Source organism: Ailuropoda melanoleuca, chromosome X (assembly GCF_002007445.2).
Source record: "Ailuropoda melanoleuca isolate Jingjing chromosome X, ASM200744v2, whole genome shotgun sequence".
In the NCBI taxonomy this organism is placed as follows: Eukaryota; Metazoa; Chordata; class Mammalia; order Carnivora; family Ursidae; genus Ailuropoda; species Ailuropoda melanoleuca.
In genome coordinates this window covers 58,193,120-58,206,689 of record NC_048238.1, presented here as the reverse complement: position 1 = coordinate 58,206,689, position 13,570 = coordinate 58,193,120, and the positions used below count along the sequence as shown (strand labels likewise).

General features: G+C 37.2%; 1 protein-coding gene across 9 annotated transcripts in view; it reads right to left on the bottom strand.

The window, feature by feature from the left end:
* GPR174 (G protein-coupled receptor 174) overlaps positions 1 to 13,570 on the bottom strand; it is a 68,470-nt gene that overhangs the window by 28,191 nt on the left and 26,709 nt on the right. For 7 of the 9 annotated variants that reach the window (XR_004622333.1, XR_004622334.1, XR_004622335.1 and 4 more), the window contains one exon: positions 13,184 to 13,277. The gene's annotated coding sequence lies outside the window, so the exon portion shown is untranslated. Of the gene's footprint in view, positions 1 to 13,183; positions 13,278 to 13,416; positions 13,488 to 13,570 lie in introns of all 9 variants that reach the window. The other 2 variants (XM_034649089.1, XM_034649090.1) reach the window with 1 other exon arrangement.

The window sequence follows — 13,570 nt, the reverse complement described above, 5'->3', positions numbered from 1 at the left end:
CTCCCCCTCTCCCTCTGCACCTCCCCCCTCTATCTCGAAAAAATAAATTAAAAACAGAATCACCCTATGAACCAGCAGTTGGACTACTGAATATTTGCCAAAAGAATACAAAAACACTAATTCAAAAGGATACATGCACTCCTATGTTTATAACAGCATTATCTACAATAGCCAATATATGGAAGCAGCCAAAGTATCCTTCAATTAATGAATGGATAAAGAAGTGGTACACACACACACACACACACAGGAATATTATTCAGCCATAAAAAAGTGTGAAATCTTGCCATTTGCAATGACATGGATGGATCTAAAGAGTACAATGGTAAGCAAAGAGATTCAGAGAAAGACAAATACCATAGAATTTCATTCTTTTTTTTTAGAGAGGGAGAGAGAGAAAGAGACAGAGATGGGGTGGGGGAAAGGCAGAAGGAAATGGAGAGAGAGAATCTTAAGCAGGTTCTATGCCCAGCATGGAGCCCGACACGGGGCTCAATCTCACAACCCTGAGATCATGACCTGAGTTGAAATCAAGAGTTGATCTCTTAACCAACTGAGCCACCCAAGCACCCCATTATTTCACTCTTGTGTGAAATTTAAGAAAGGAAACAAATGAGCAAAGGGCAAAAAAGAGAGACAACCAAGAAATAGACTCTTAATTATAGAGAACAAACTGAAGGTTACCAGAGGAGAGGTGGGTAAGGAGATGGGTTAAATAGGTGATGGGGATTAAAGTGCATTGTTCATGCAGAGTACAGATTGATGTATGGAAGTGTTGAATCACAACATTGTACACTGGAGATAATACAACACTGTGTTAAATAACTGGATTTAAAACAAAAACTTATAAAACTTGAGAAGATAACTGTACTAATGGATTGCAAAATTAATATTGTCAAGAAGCTCATAGTATCCAAAGGAATCTACAGATTTAATGCAATCCCTATAAAAATTCCAAAGTCATTCTTCACAGAACTAGAACAAATATTCCTAAAATTTGTGTGAACCCACAAAAGACCCTCAATAGCCAAAATAATCTTGAGAAAGAGAAACAAAGCCTAAGGTATCACGCTTCCTAATTTCAAACCAAGCTACAAAGCTATAAAAATATAAATATATGGAATTGGCATAAAGGCAGACAATTATGTTCAAGGGAACATAATTGAAAGCCTAGTATTAAACTCATATATACATAGGTAATCAACCTGTGACTAAGGAGCCAAGAACATACGATGGAGAAAGGACATTTTCTTCAATAAATGACACAGGGAAAGCTGGACAGCCACATGCAAAAAAATGAAATTAGACCTCTATCTGACTCCATACACAAAAATGTTCTCAAAGTGGATTACATGACTGAATGTGAGCCCCTAAACCATGAAATTCCTAAAGGAAAACAAAGGTGGTAAGCTCCTTTACATTGGCCTTAGTGTTATTTTTTTTGGTTTGGACTCCATAGTAAAGTGAAACAAAAGCAAAAATAAACAAATGGGACTACATCAAACTAAAAAGCTTCTGCACAGTAAAAGAAACCATAATTAAAACAAAAGGCCAACCTACTGAATGGGAGAAGATTTTTGCAAATTATGTCTCTGACAAGGGATTACTATCCACAATATGTAAAGAAATCATACAGCTCAAAAACAAAGATGAAAATAACTTAAAAACTGGCAGAGTATCCAAATAGATATTCTTCCAAAGAATACATACAGATAACAACAGGTACATGAACAGATATTCAGCATCACTAATTATTAGGAAAATGGAAATAAAAATTTCAATGACATAACACCACACACCGGTTAGAATGGTTCTTATCAAAAAGATGAAATAACAAGTATTGGAGAAGATATGGAGCAAAGAGAACTCTCATGCACTGTTGGTGGGAATGTAAATTAGTGCAACAGCTATAGAAGGTTGCAGTATGCATTATTCCACAAAAATATAAAAATATAGCAATCTTATGATTCAGCAATTTCAGTTCTGGGTATTTAACCAAAGAATACAAAAATGCTCATTCAACACCACCGATCATCGAGGAAAGGCAAATCTAAATTACAATGAGATATCACTTTATATCTGTCAGAATGGCTAAAATCAACAACACAAGAAACAATAGGTGTTGGTGAGGATGTGAAGAAGGGAGAACCCTCTTACCCTGTTGGTGGGAATGCAAAGTGGTGCAGCCACTCTGGAAAACAGTTTGGAGGTTCCTCAAAAAGTGAAAAATAAAACTACCTTTCGATCCAGCAATTGCACTACTAGGTCTTTAACCCCCCAAAATACCAAAATACTAATTCAAAGGGAGACATGCACCTGGATGTTTTTGTTTTTTTTTAAAAGATTTTATTTATCCATTTATTTGGGGTGGGAGGAGTGAATGGGGGGAGGAGCAGAGGGAGAGGGATAAGCAGACCCTGTGCTGAGTGCACAGCCTGACACAGGGCTCAATCTCATGACCCTGAGATCATGACCTGAGTGGAAACCAAGAGTCAGATGCTTAACTTACTGAGCTACCCAGGCACCCCTACCCAGATGTTTATAGCAGCATTATCTACAATAGCCAAATTATGGAAACAGTCCAAGTGTCCATAGACTGATGAATGGAAAAAGAAGAGAACACACACACACATAGGAATATTACTCAGCCATAACAAAGAATGAAATCTTGCCATTTGCAATGACATGAATGGTGTTAGAGAGTGTTATGCTAAGTGAAATAAGTCAGGGAAAGACAAATGCCATGTGGTTTCACTCATATATGGAATTAGAAAACAAAACAAAGGAACAAAGGGAAAAGAGAGAGAGAGAGACAAATGAAGAAACAGACTTAACTATAGAGAACAAACTAACCATTACTGGAGAGCAGTAGGGTGGGGTATTGGTTCAATAGATGATGGGGATTAGGGAGTACACTTGTGATGAGCATTGGGTGCTATATGGAAGTGTTGAATCACTATATATTGTACACTTGAAACTAGCATTGCACTGTATGTTAACTCTCTGGACTTTAAATAAAAACTTTTAAAAAATAAAGAGTATTTAGAGTGCCCCCCAATAAAGAAATGAAGGCCCAGATAAATTGACTTTCCCATGGTCACACAGAGACATCCAATGGCAAAGATGGAACAAGAACTCAAGACTTCTCACTTTTTTTTTATGGCATTCTTTCTTTCTTTTCTTTTCTGTTCTTTCTGTTCTTTTTCTTTCTTTCTTTCTTTCTTTCTTTCTTTCTTTCTTTCTTTCTTTTCTTTCTCTTTCTTTCCTTCTTTCTTCCTTCCTTCCTTCCTCTCTTTCTTTCTTTTTCTTTCTCTTTCTTTCTTTCTTTTTTTTTTATTTTAATGTTTTTTTATTATATTATGTTAGGCACCATACAGTACATCCCTGGTTTTTGATGTAAAGTTCAATGATTCATTAGTTGTGTATAACACCTAGTGCACCAGGCAATACATGCCCTCCTTAATACACATCACCAGCCTATCCCATTCCCCCACCTCCCTCCCCTCTGAAGCCCTCGGTTTGTTTCTCAGAGTCCAGTCTCTCATGCTTCATTCCCCCTCCTGTTTACCCCCCCTTTCTTTATTCCTTTCTTCTCCTACCAATCTTCAGAGATCATGCTAAGCGAAATAATTCAAGCACAGAAAGACAATTATCATATGGTTTCCCTCATCTATGGAACATAAGAACTAGGAAGACTTCTCACTCTTAATCTAATATGATTTTCATTACACTAAAGTTGCTTTGCTATAACTAATTTAAAAAAATTCATCACAATTTTTATTTTCAAATCAATGTTACCTTCAAATGGCCACTTTGCAAAACTATATGCTTAGCTTACTGATGCTGTGTTTTGAGAAATATTCTCATAAGTTATTCTATGGAATTATCTTTGAGACTGGTTTGAGCTAATAAAGAAAAAGAGAGAGACAAACAAACCATAAAGTGGATTTTTAACTGTAGAGAACAAACTGAGGCGTGCCAGAGGGGAGGTGAGCTGGGAGGATGTGTGAAATACGTGATGGGAATTAAGGAGGGCACTTGTGATGAGCACTGGGTGTTGTATGTAAGTGAGGAATCACTGAATTCTACACCTGCCACTAATATTACACTGCAGGTTAACTAACTGGAATTTAAATAAAACCTTGGAAGAAAAAAATGAGTCTTCATCTTCTCATACTTTGCTTTTGACCCAAAATGGTGTATTTTTGTTTGTTTGTTTTGTTTTTGTATTCTTTTCTTTTTATTATGTTATGTTAGTCACCATACAGTACATCATTAGTTTTTGATGTAGTATTCCACGATTCATTATTTGTGTATAACACCCAGTTCTCATTACAACATGTGCCCTCCTTATTCCCCATCACTAGGCTACCCCATCACGTCCACCTCCTCCCCCCTGGAACCCTCAGATTGTTTCCTGGAGTTCATAGTCTCTCATGGTGATCTTTAACTTCATTGTTCAGGCTTTGTTCTGAATGACTTTTGACTATTTCCCAAAATCAACTACCCTTGAAACACAAGGATTTGTTACTACAATAATTATTCTAAAGTACATGATGCTGGTTCTGAGTAGAATTCTAAAGGAAAATTACAAAATTTTCCTAAACAGTAGGAGTATAAATATAATAAGCATGTATCCTTTCAAAATGACACCTTAGGAAAAGCAAACTCACTTGGCTGCTTGCTTTCTGATAAGCTTATTTTTTTTTAATTAATAGCACTGTGGGGGAGTCCCATGTTCTAAAAGTTTCAATGCATTGATTGGGTCCAGAATGGTAATGTATGTGTAAGTGTGCTGTGTTTGTGTTTCTTGGGTGATTTTTCATAAATGTAGAGGTTCCTGATAGCACTATTCATCCTCCCAGGCAAAGGAGATTCCCTAGAGATGAATACCTTGCCATGATATGTAGAATATGTTGATGCCATAGTTGGAAAGGTTATGAAAGTAATAAGGAGGTCAGTTAGAGGCAGGGCTAAGGCAAAAACAAGGCAGATCAAAACCATGTTGTGAAGAAGATCAGATGAACCCAGAAACAGTCTATATAGGAGGCTAAGAAGAGAAGTGGTGGGGAAAAAGGGGGTTAAAGAAGATTCAAAGTTGAAACTTTGAGTTATTAATGATATCAGTGATGTTCCCAATATTAGGAAGGACAGGGAAAGAGAAGGGTCTTGGTTTTAGACAAATTTAGAATTGCTAGCAGTTTGTTTTAATCTTTCTCTTATCTCATGTGTGAAGCCTTATCTAAGTGATTCATGTATGGATAGATAGATGATAGGTAGGTAGGTAGATGGATAGAGAGATGATAGATGATAGATAGATGATAGATAGACAGAGATAGTTAAGAGCCATTAACAGAACAAACGATGGAAGTGCATAACCATTTGAAGGGATCTTAAAATAAAAATAACCAGACTTCACATATTTGCAATTACTCTGTCACTGATGTCAACTGTTGATAAAACAATGGACTTTCCAAACTGTTAGAGTTATTACCCCAGTCACTTTGCACTTGACATATATTTATGTTGTAAGTATGAGGGGATCTGAACTCAAGCCGTTTGCCATCTCTTATACCTAAATCTTATTCATTTAACACTTGTTAAAATGTTACAAAGAAAACAGGGGTAAATACGATAAACTCAACCTAAATGCCTCTCAAGAAGGGGGTAGTCACCTACTTTTCATTACAGTGAAATCTAGTCGTTAAAAGCCAACCAAATACTGCAAATAATGCTATTCATTGAGGAAAAAAAACTTTTTATTTTGTTACCAGTTTTGGTTTAGAAATAGCTTCTCTCTTTAGTCTTTTGCAAGATGCATTTAAGGGGAAAGAATTAAAAATAAGAAGATACCAAGCTCATGACTAAATTAGTCTTAAACTCACCATAGGCCAGACTGATTCCCTAGGCTTACAGATAAGTCCACCTTTAATTTTTGAGTAGTTCATAACATAGAGAGGTAAGTGATTGGCCTATTTCAGAAACAAAAGTGAGCAAAACAACAGGTAAATTTAATAAGAAAAAGTATGATATTTTTTCAACTGCAGGTTTTGGAGACCAGTGACCATTCAACACACTTTCAGGTACTTGGTGATTCCCCTTGTTATGATGGGGGTGGGATTTGTCATTTCCTGCTACAGGAAGGCAACAGGCTGTGGTAGAGAAAGTAAAAATAGTACCACATTGCCTCAAATTGTGCTCTACTCCATTTTGGTGTGTGAATGGAAGGGTGATTTTTTTTAAAGATTTTATTTATTTATTCGACAGAGATAGAGACAGCCAGCGAGAGAGGGAATGCAAGCAGGGGGAGTGGGAGAGGAAGAAGCAGGCTCATAGCAGAGGAGCCTGATATGGGGCTCGATCCCATAACGCCAGGATCACGCCCTGAGCCGAAGGCAGACACTTAACAGCTGTGCCACCCAGGCGCCCCGGGTGATTTTTTTTTTTAACCTGACTTGATTTTATTTGTACTTCCTTTGATACTAATACAATGTGACTGTTTAAATGTATATTTTGAAGAGTTATGATTTAAAAAAAACAGTGACTGTATTTTGAGTTGTGTATTCTGCCTTAGTTCACAGCTTGCAAATAAAAATGGTAAATTTGTAGTTGGACAATTTTTTAAATGCTAAATGGACAAAGAGCTTATGAGGCCAGTTTCTCTGAAGATGTGTTTTCTTTTTGATTGTTTCCAAAATTTCTTCAATTTGATCCCCAAATATGTTAATGAATACATTGTAATTATTTCAGGGGGAACCATGAAGGAAATCCTAATCAGTTCACTGGGATGGCAATGAACATTTAAAGTCCCCTCGTGTCATTATATCATTATCAACTAGTACCTATATGTTTGTTATTAATTGAGATTTTTTGAAAGAGAGATAAAGCATGCTTGAGTGGTGGGGAGGGGCAGAGGAAAAGGGAGAGAGAGAAACCTAAGCAAGCTCAACACGGTGTGGATCCTGATGTGGGGCTTGATCTCACAGCCCTGAGATTATGACCTGAGCTGACATCAAGTGTCAGACACCTAACCAACTGAGCCACCCAGGCACACCGTTTGTTATTAATTGTTTTATATATGTGGGTGCTCTCATATTAGGTGCATAAATATTTACAATTTTTAGATCCTCTTATTAGATTTTACCCTTTGTTATTACATAGGGCCCTTCTTTGTTTCTTATTATAGTCTTTTTTTTTAACTCTTATTTGTCCACAATAAGTATTACTGCTCAGGCTTTCTTTTGACATCCATTTGCTTGATAAATGTAGGTGTCCTTAGGTCTAAAATGAGTCTCTTTTACGCAACATGTGGATTGTTTTTTTTTTTAATCCATTATGACACTTCATGTTTTGTGTTGGAGCATTTAGTCCATTGATATTCAAAATAATTATTGATATGCACTTATAGACTTTCTTACTTGCTTTATCATTGTTTCTGGAGATTTTTTTTCTCATCCTTTCTTGTCTTTGTCACTTTTGGTCTCTTCTTTGCACTTAAAGAATCACCACGAATATTTTTTGCAGAGTTTGTCTACTGGTCATGGATTCCTTTAGTTTTTGTTTTTCTGGGAAACTCTTCAATTTTCTTTCTATTCTAAATGATAGCCTTGCTGGATAGAGTATTCTTGCTGCAAATGTTTCCCATTCAGCCATTTGTCATATAATGCAACTCTCTCTGGCTTGCCAAGTTTGTTTTGGAACGTCTTCAGCTAGCCTAAATGGTTTTCTTCTGCAAGTTAGGGACTTTTTTTTTTTTGCTATTTTAAAGATTTTTTTTCTTTATCATTATATTTTGGAAATTTAATCACAATATATCTTGGTGTTGGCCTGCTTTTGTCAGTTTTGATGGGAGTTCTCTGTCCCTCCTGGATCTCATTGTTTGTTTCCTTCTGAAGATCAAGGAAGTTTTCAGCTATTATTTCTTCAAATAAACTTTCTGCTCCCTTTTCTCTCTCATCTTCTTCTGGGACTCCTATAAAATGAATGTTATTATGTTTGATGGAGTCACTGTGTTCCCTAAATCTACTCTTGTATTGCATAATTCTTCTTTCTCTCTTTGTTCAGCTTGATTACTTTCCATTACTTTGTCTTCTAGGTTATTTATTCATTCCTTTCTTTTTCCCAGCCTGCTGTTCATTGCATCAAGCCTGTTTCTAATCTCATTTATTGCACTCTTCGTCTCTAAAACCTTTTCAATTCTTTTGTCTCTGTGGTAAGGGTCTCAGTGATGTCTTCTCTTCTGTTCTCAAGCCCATTGATTATCCTCATGATTGTTGCTTTAAATTCTCCATCAGATGTCTTACATATATCTCTTTGGCTTAGATCTCTGGCAATGGCTTTGTCTTGTTCTTTCATTTGGGATAAATACCTCCATCTTCACATTTTGTCTAAGTCTCTGCCATCTTCTCTGTGTTAGAAAGGCCAGTTATGGGATGCCTGGGTGGCTCAGTTGGTTAAGTGTCTGCCTTCAGCTCAGGTCATGATCTCAGGGTCCTGGGATTGAGCCCTGCATTGGGATCCCTTGTTGCAGGGAGACTGCTTAACCTCTCCTCTCTGCTTATGCTTTCTCTCTCTCTCTCTCTCATTCTAAAATAAATAAGATTTTAAAAAGAAAGAAAGAAAGAAAGAAAGAAAGAAAGAAAGAAAGAAAGAAGAAAGAAAAAAAGAAAGAAAGAAAGGCAATTTATGTCTCCTGCTCCTGAAAGTAATGGCCTTATGAAGATGAGGTCATGTAGTGCCCATGTCCTGGTGCTTCAGGGTGTGTCACCAGTGTGTGCTGTGTGCACTCTCCATTTTTTTTTTTGCTGCTGTATCCTTCAGGCCACTCATCTGCAGAAGTTCTCCTTGCTGCTGTGGGCAGTGTTTCATACTTGGCCTGAATGTGGCAAGTTTTAACTAGTTGTGCTCTGGTCTACTTGTGAAATGAGACCTGTCACCACCTCCTCCGGAATTGAGGCCCTGTAGAGCTCTCTGGTCTAGAGAAGTGGTGTGTGCAGGGGCTGGTGCTGATGTTCTGGGTGAGGGGCCTGTCGTGGTGGGAATGAGTCGAGTTATTTAGAAAAGCACCCTCACCAGATCACAGGGTTTGGGGTCTGTTGTATGCAAGTTAGGCAGTCAGGATGGGTGCTGTGGTGCTTCTTGCTGGTGGCTCTATGTTTATACTGAGGGTCAGGGGATGTAAATGGTGCCAGCCAGCTCCTTTGTTCCCAGTGAGGTGTGTCAATGAATGCAGCCTCTCAGGGACATGTTCTAGGTTGAGTGAATAATCTCCCCACTTCTGCCCCAGGCACTCTTCAGGTTACTGTTTACACACTGTCTGCCTCTGGATTGCTTTCCTGACTTCTCTCCAAGAAAAGTGCAGTGCCCTCCAGGCTCTGACCTGGCTGGCATCAGCCAAGCCTGCTGATGTTTAATAGTCCAGGCTTTAAGCTGGGCTGTTTGCAAGAACTCATGGAAGTCAGCCTCTCTCATTTTCCAAGCCAATGTCTTTGGGCAAACATTCTTCTACATTCCACTGTGTGCTTCTCTCTCTCTCACTCTTCTCTGTGACCATGGATCCTTTCCCTCTGTAGCACTTGCAGTCCATTTCTCTTCTAAACCATATCTCCATGCTTCCTAAATTCTTCAATGTGGTCTCTTCTCTTCCTTTAGTTGTAGAGTTTGTTCTGTCAGTCTTCAGATCTGTTTCTAGGGTATTAATATGATTTGATAGTTATCTAATTGTGTTCCTAGGATGAGGCAAGCCTAGGGTCCTCCTACTCTGCTGGCATCTTCCTCTCTTCCTCCCTCATTTCTTCTTTGAAATGGGTAGATTAAACCAAATAACTTTTATGGGCAATTTTAGCTATAATATTGTATTATTTTACTTCTGGGTTTTAAATAGCCCTGGTATTCCATGCCATATTTGTGTGTGGATGCATATATAATTATTGCATAATATACAAATATTTTATAAATAATGAGACATCATTTGTAGTTGACAAGAACATGGGAATCTGGAGCCAGTCTGCCAGAGGGGAGGTGGCTGGGAAGATGGTTAAAATAGATAAAGGGAATTAAGAGGTACAAAATTCCAGTTATAAAATAAATAAGTCATGGAAATAAAAAAGACAGTATAAGTAATATAGTCAATAATATTGTAATAACTAACATTGTATAGTTACAGTGACTATAGTTATCATGGTGAGCATTAAGTAATGCATGGAATTACTGAAATGATATTTTATACATCTGAAATTAACATGGCATTGTATATCCATTACACTTCAGTAAAAAGAAATTCAGACTCTGCCACTGACTAGCTGTGTGACTTTGGGCAAGTTACTTAAACACTTCCATGTCTCGATTGCTTCATCTGTAAAAAGAGGTAATAGTGCCTACCTCTATGAGTATTTAATGAGTTAATATTTCTAAGGTTTTATAGTAAGTGGTATGTAAATATGTCCTTAAAAATGAACAAATTCTGTGGCACCTAGGTAGCTCAGTTGATTAAGTATCCAACTCTTGATTTCAGCTCAGGTCATGATCTCAGGGGCCTGGGATTGAGCCTCATGTCATGCTCTGCACTCAGTGGGGAGTCTGCTTGAGATTCTCTCCCTTCCCTCTGCACCTACCCCCACTCACATTCTTTCTCTCTCAAATAAATAGATCTATAAAAATGAACAAATTCTTAGCATTTTACACAGTGTAAAATAACTATATGCATATCTAACTGTTGTGGCCAAAGACTGAATACAGACTAATGTCTTCAGGAGGAAATCATTAGAAGAAATTACATGTTTTTCACGGATATCTTTTTTTATTAGTAAAAGTTTCTATTGTTGTTTGTTTTGTTTTTCTTTTCTTTTCTTTTTTTTTTTGGCTAGTAGTTATAGTTAAGTATTTTTCTTTCTCTCTCAAGCCTGAGGTTGTATCATGATTAGGGACTTCTACGCCTATTAATAAGTAAAAATGCACTTGAATTTCCCCAGTTAACTTGACTTTTATATCACAATAGGAACTCAGGTTAAACTAGCACTCATTTTTTAATACCTCCAATGGAGGTATAGTATTTTACTTGGGACAAAAGGTGATTATTTTTTTACAAAGGAAGCATGCCATGTAGGCTACCCTACTTATCATTCATCCCTAATTTATGAGTGTTGCAAATATAATGTGCTTCAGACAAGCACCTAATTTTTCTTTTCTTCTTGTCTCACTGAGCTCTCATCCTGATTACATCAGGGAAAAAGTCTCAAGTAGTCTTGAACAGAGGTTCTTTCCCCTTTTATGAGAAAGTACAACTAGAAAGAAGAGACAGAATTATTTCAATTTTGCTTCCAGATATCCATAAATCCATATACTAAATACTTAAGTTAAACATACACATATTCACATACAGATAATGTGAACACTCAAAGGGGTTGGGTTAGTTATTAAAATCCTGACCTCCTGGGTAGGGATGTAAGTGAATGTGAGCATATTTAGGGTCTTTTTTTTCCTCCACGTTTAAGTGATATGTGCCATCATTTTGCCCCTGACTTTTTTGAAGTATAATCAGCATGCAGTGTTATATTAGTTTCAGGTGTTTAATATAATGATTCAATAACTCTACACATTACTTAGTGCTCATCATGATAAATGTTCTCTTAATCTTCTTTATCTATTTCACACATCCCCTCATCTACCTCCCCTCTTGCAACCACCAGTTTGTTCTCTGTATTTAAGAATCTGTAGTTTTGTTGTTGTTGTTTGTTTTTTATTTGTTTGCTTTGTTTCTTTTTAAACTCTTTTTAGAAGTAGAGAGAGAGAGTGTGTGTGTGTGTGAGTGAGGGGGTGGTCAGAAGGAGAGGGAAAGAGAATCTTAAGCAGGCTCCACACCCAGCATGGAGCCCAATGCAGGGCTCAATCTCAAGACCCTGAGATCATGACCTGACCTGAAATCAAGAGTCAGATGCCACCCAGGTGCCCCTGTTTCTTTTGTTTCTTAAATTCCACATGTGAGTGAAATCACATGGTATTCGTCTTTCTCTGATTGACTAATTTTGCTTAGTGTAATACTATCTAGGTCCATCCATGTTGTTGTAAATGGAAAGATCTCATTCTTTTTGATGGCTGAGTAATATTCATATATATATTGGATTATCCATTCATCTAGCAACGGACACTTGGGATGCTTCTGTAATTTGCCAGTTGTTAATTAAACCATTTGGATTACACCAAAATAAACAGCTTTTGCACAGCAAAGGAAACCACCAACAAAATCAAAAGGCCATCTACTGAATGGAAGAAGATGTATGCAAATGATGTATTCAGTATTCCATTAATATCCAAAATATATAAAAATACATACATCTCAAAAGCAAAAAACTCACAAACAATCTTATTGAAAAATGGACAGAGGACCTGAATAGACATTTATCCAAAGAAGACATACAAGTGACCAACAGACACGTGAAAAGATGCTCAACATCACTAAGCATCAGGGAAATTCAAATTGAAGCTACAATGAGATATTGCTCCTGCTATTTTTTAAAATGAGCTTAAGTATTAGACATGTCCTCCTAAAATAATTAGATATCTAAGCTGGTGCTTCAATGACACCTTTCTTCTAAGAATAGACATCTAAAAAAAGAAGCCAAAAGAAACAAAAAAACACTCCCCTCTCTCCAAAATCTGCATCTTCCAAATCTGCTCTTAACCTAAGGTTCAATAACTTTTAAACTTACCAATCAATAGACACTTGCCTATTATTCATGTGATTCACTTACAACTGCTCTATTATTCCTTCTCAGTAAATGGCATCCCCTTACTCAATGCACGCATATTACTCTCTACTATATGACTAGAGTGGAGAACGTGTGCTGAATGATATTTATTTATGTATTTGTGTTTGCTTAATAAATAAAGTCAGGGTCAGTATGATTCCTTTTTCCTTTTGCCTCAGTTTCCAATATGACTCAACAAGACAATATTTAAAAGAATATCACATTCTACCAAATACTTCAGAAACAGTAGCCTTTCATGTTCTATAAGATTACATTCATTGACTGTAAGAACCTGGTCATTATCTCGTAATCTATCAATGGACCAGCAAATGTAGGGGGGTTGACTGGTGAGAGCTTTCAGCCCACTGTTCACAGAGTGAAAAAACACTCTTTTAAGGATGATGCCAAAATGGAATCAGGACTATTTGAGTACCTACTTTTTTCTCCAATTGTGGTGAAACTCCTTAATCATAGCAACAGGGTCTTCTGAAGAAGCCATGGGGGAATCTGGCTGGTTTATTTCATTTACACCTGAAAAAAACATAGAAGAGCAGTGGTCAAGTGCAGCATGAAGAGTAGTCTCAGAGAGGGCTGGGATGTTTCAGCAGATCAATGCTGAGACCACAAAAATGGATTATTATGGGTACAAATATTACAGAGAGAGTTATACTTAGCTGGTGGTGGTAGCAAAGTCGAGTGGGAATCCCTTTACCATCTGACATCTTTTTTTGACTTGGCAGCCTTTGGAAAGGGTGAGAGATTATAGGAATGTCAGTGGCAGGGTTTACATGTCACTCCTTGGTCACAAGGAGCTCTTAACTCTG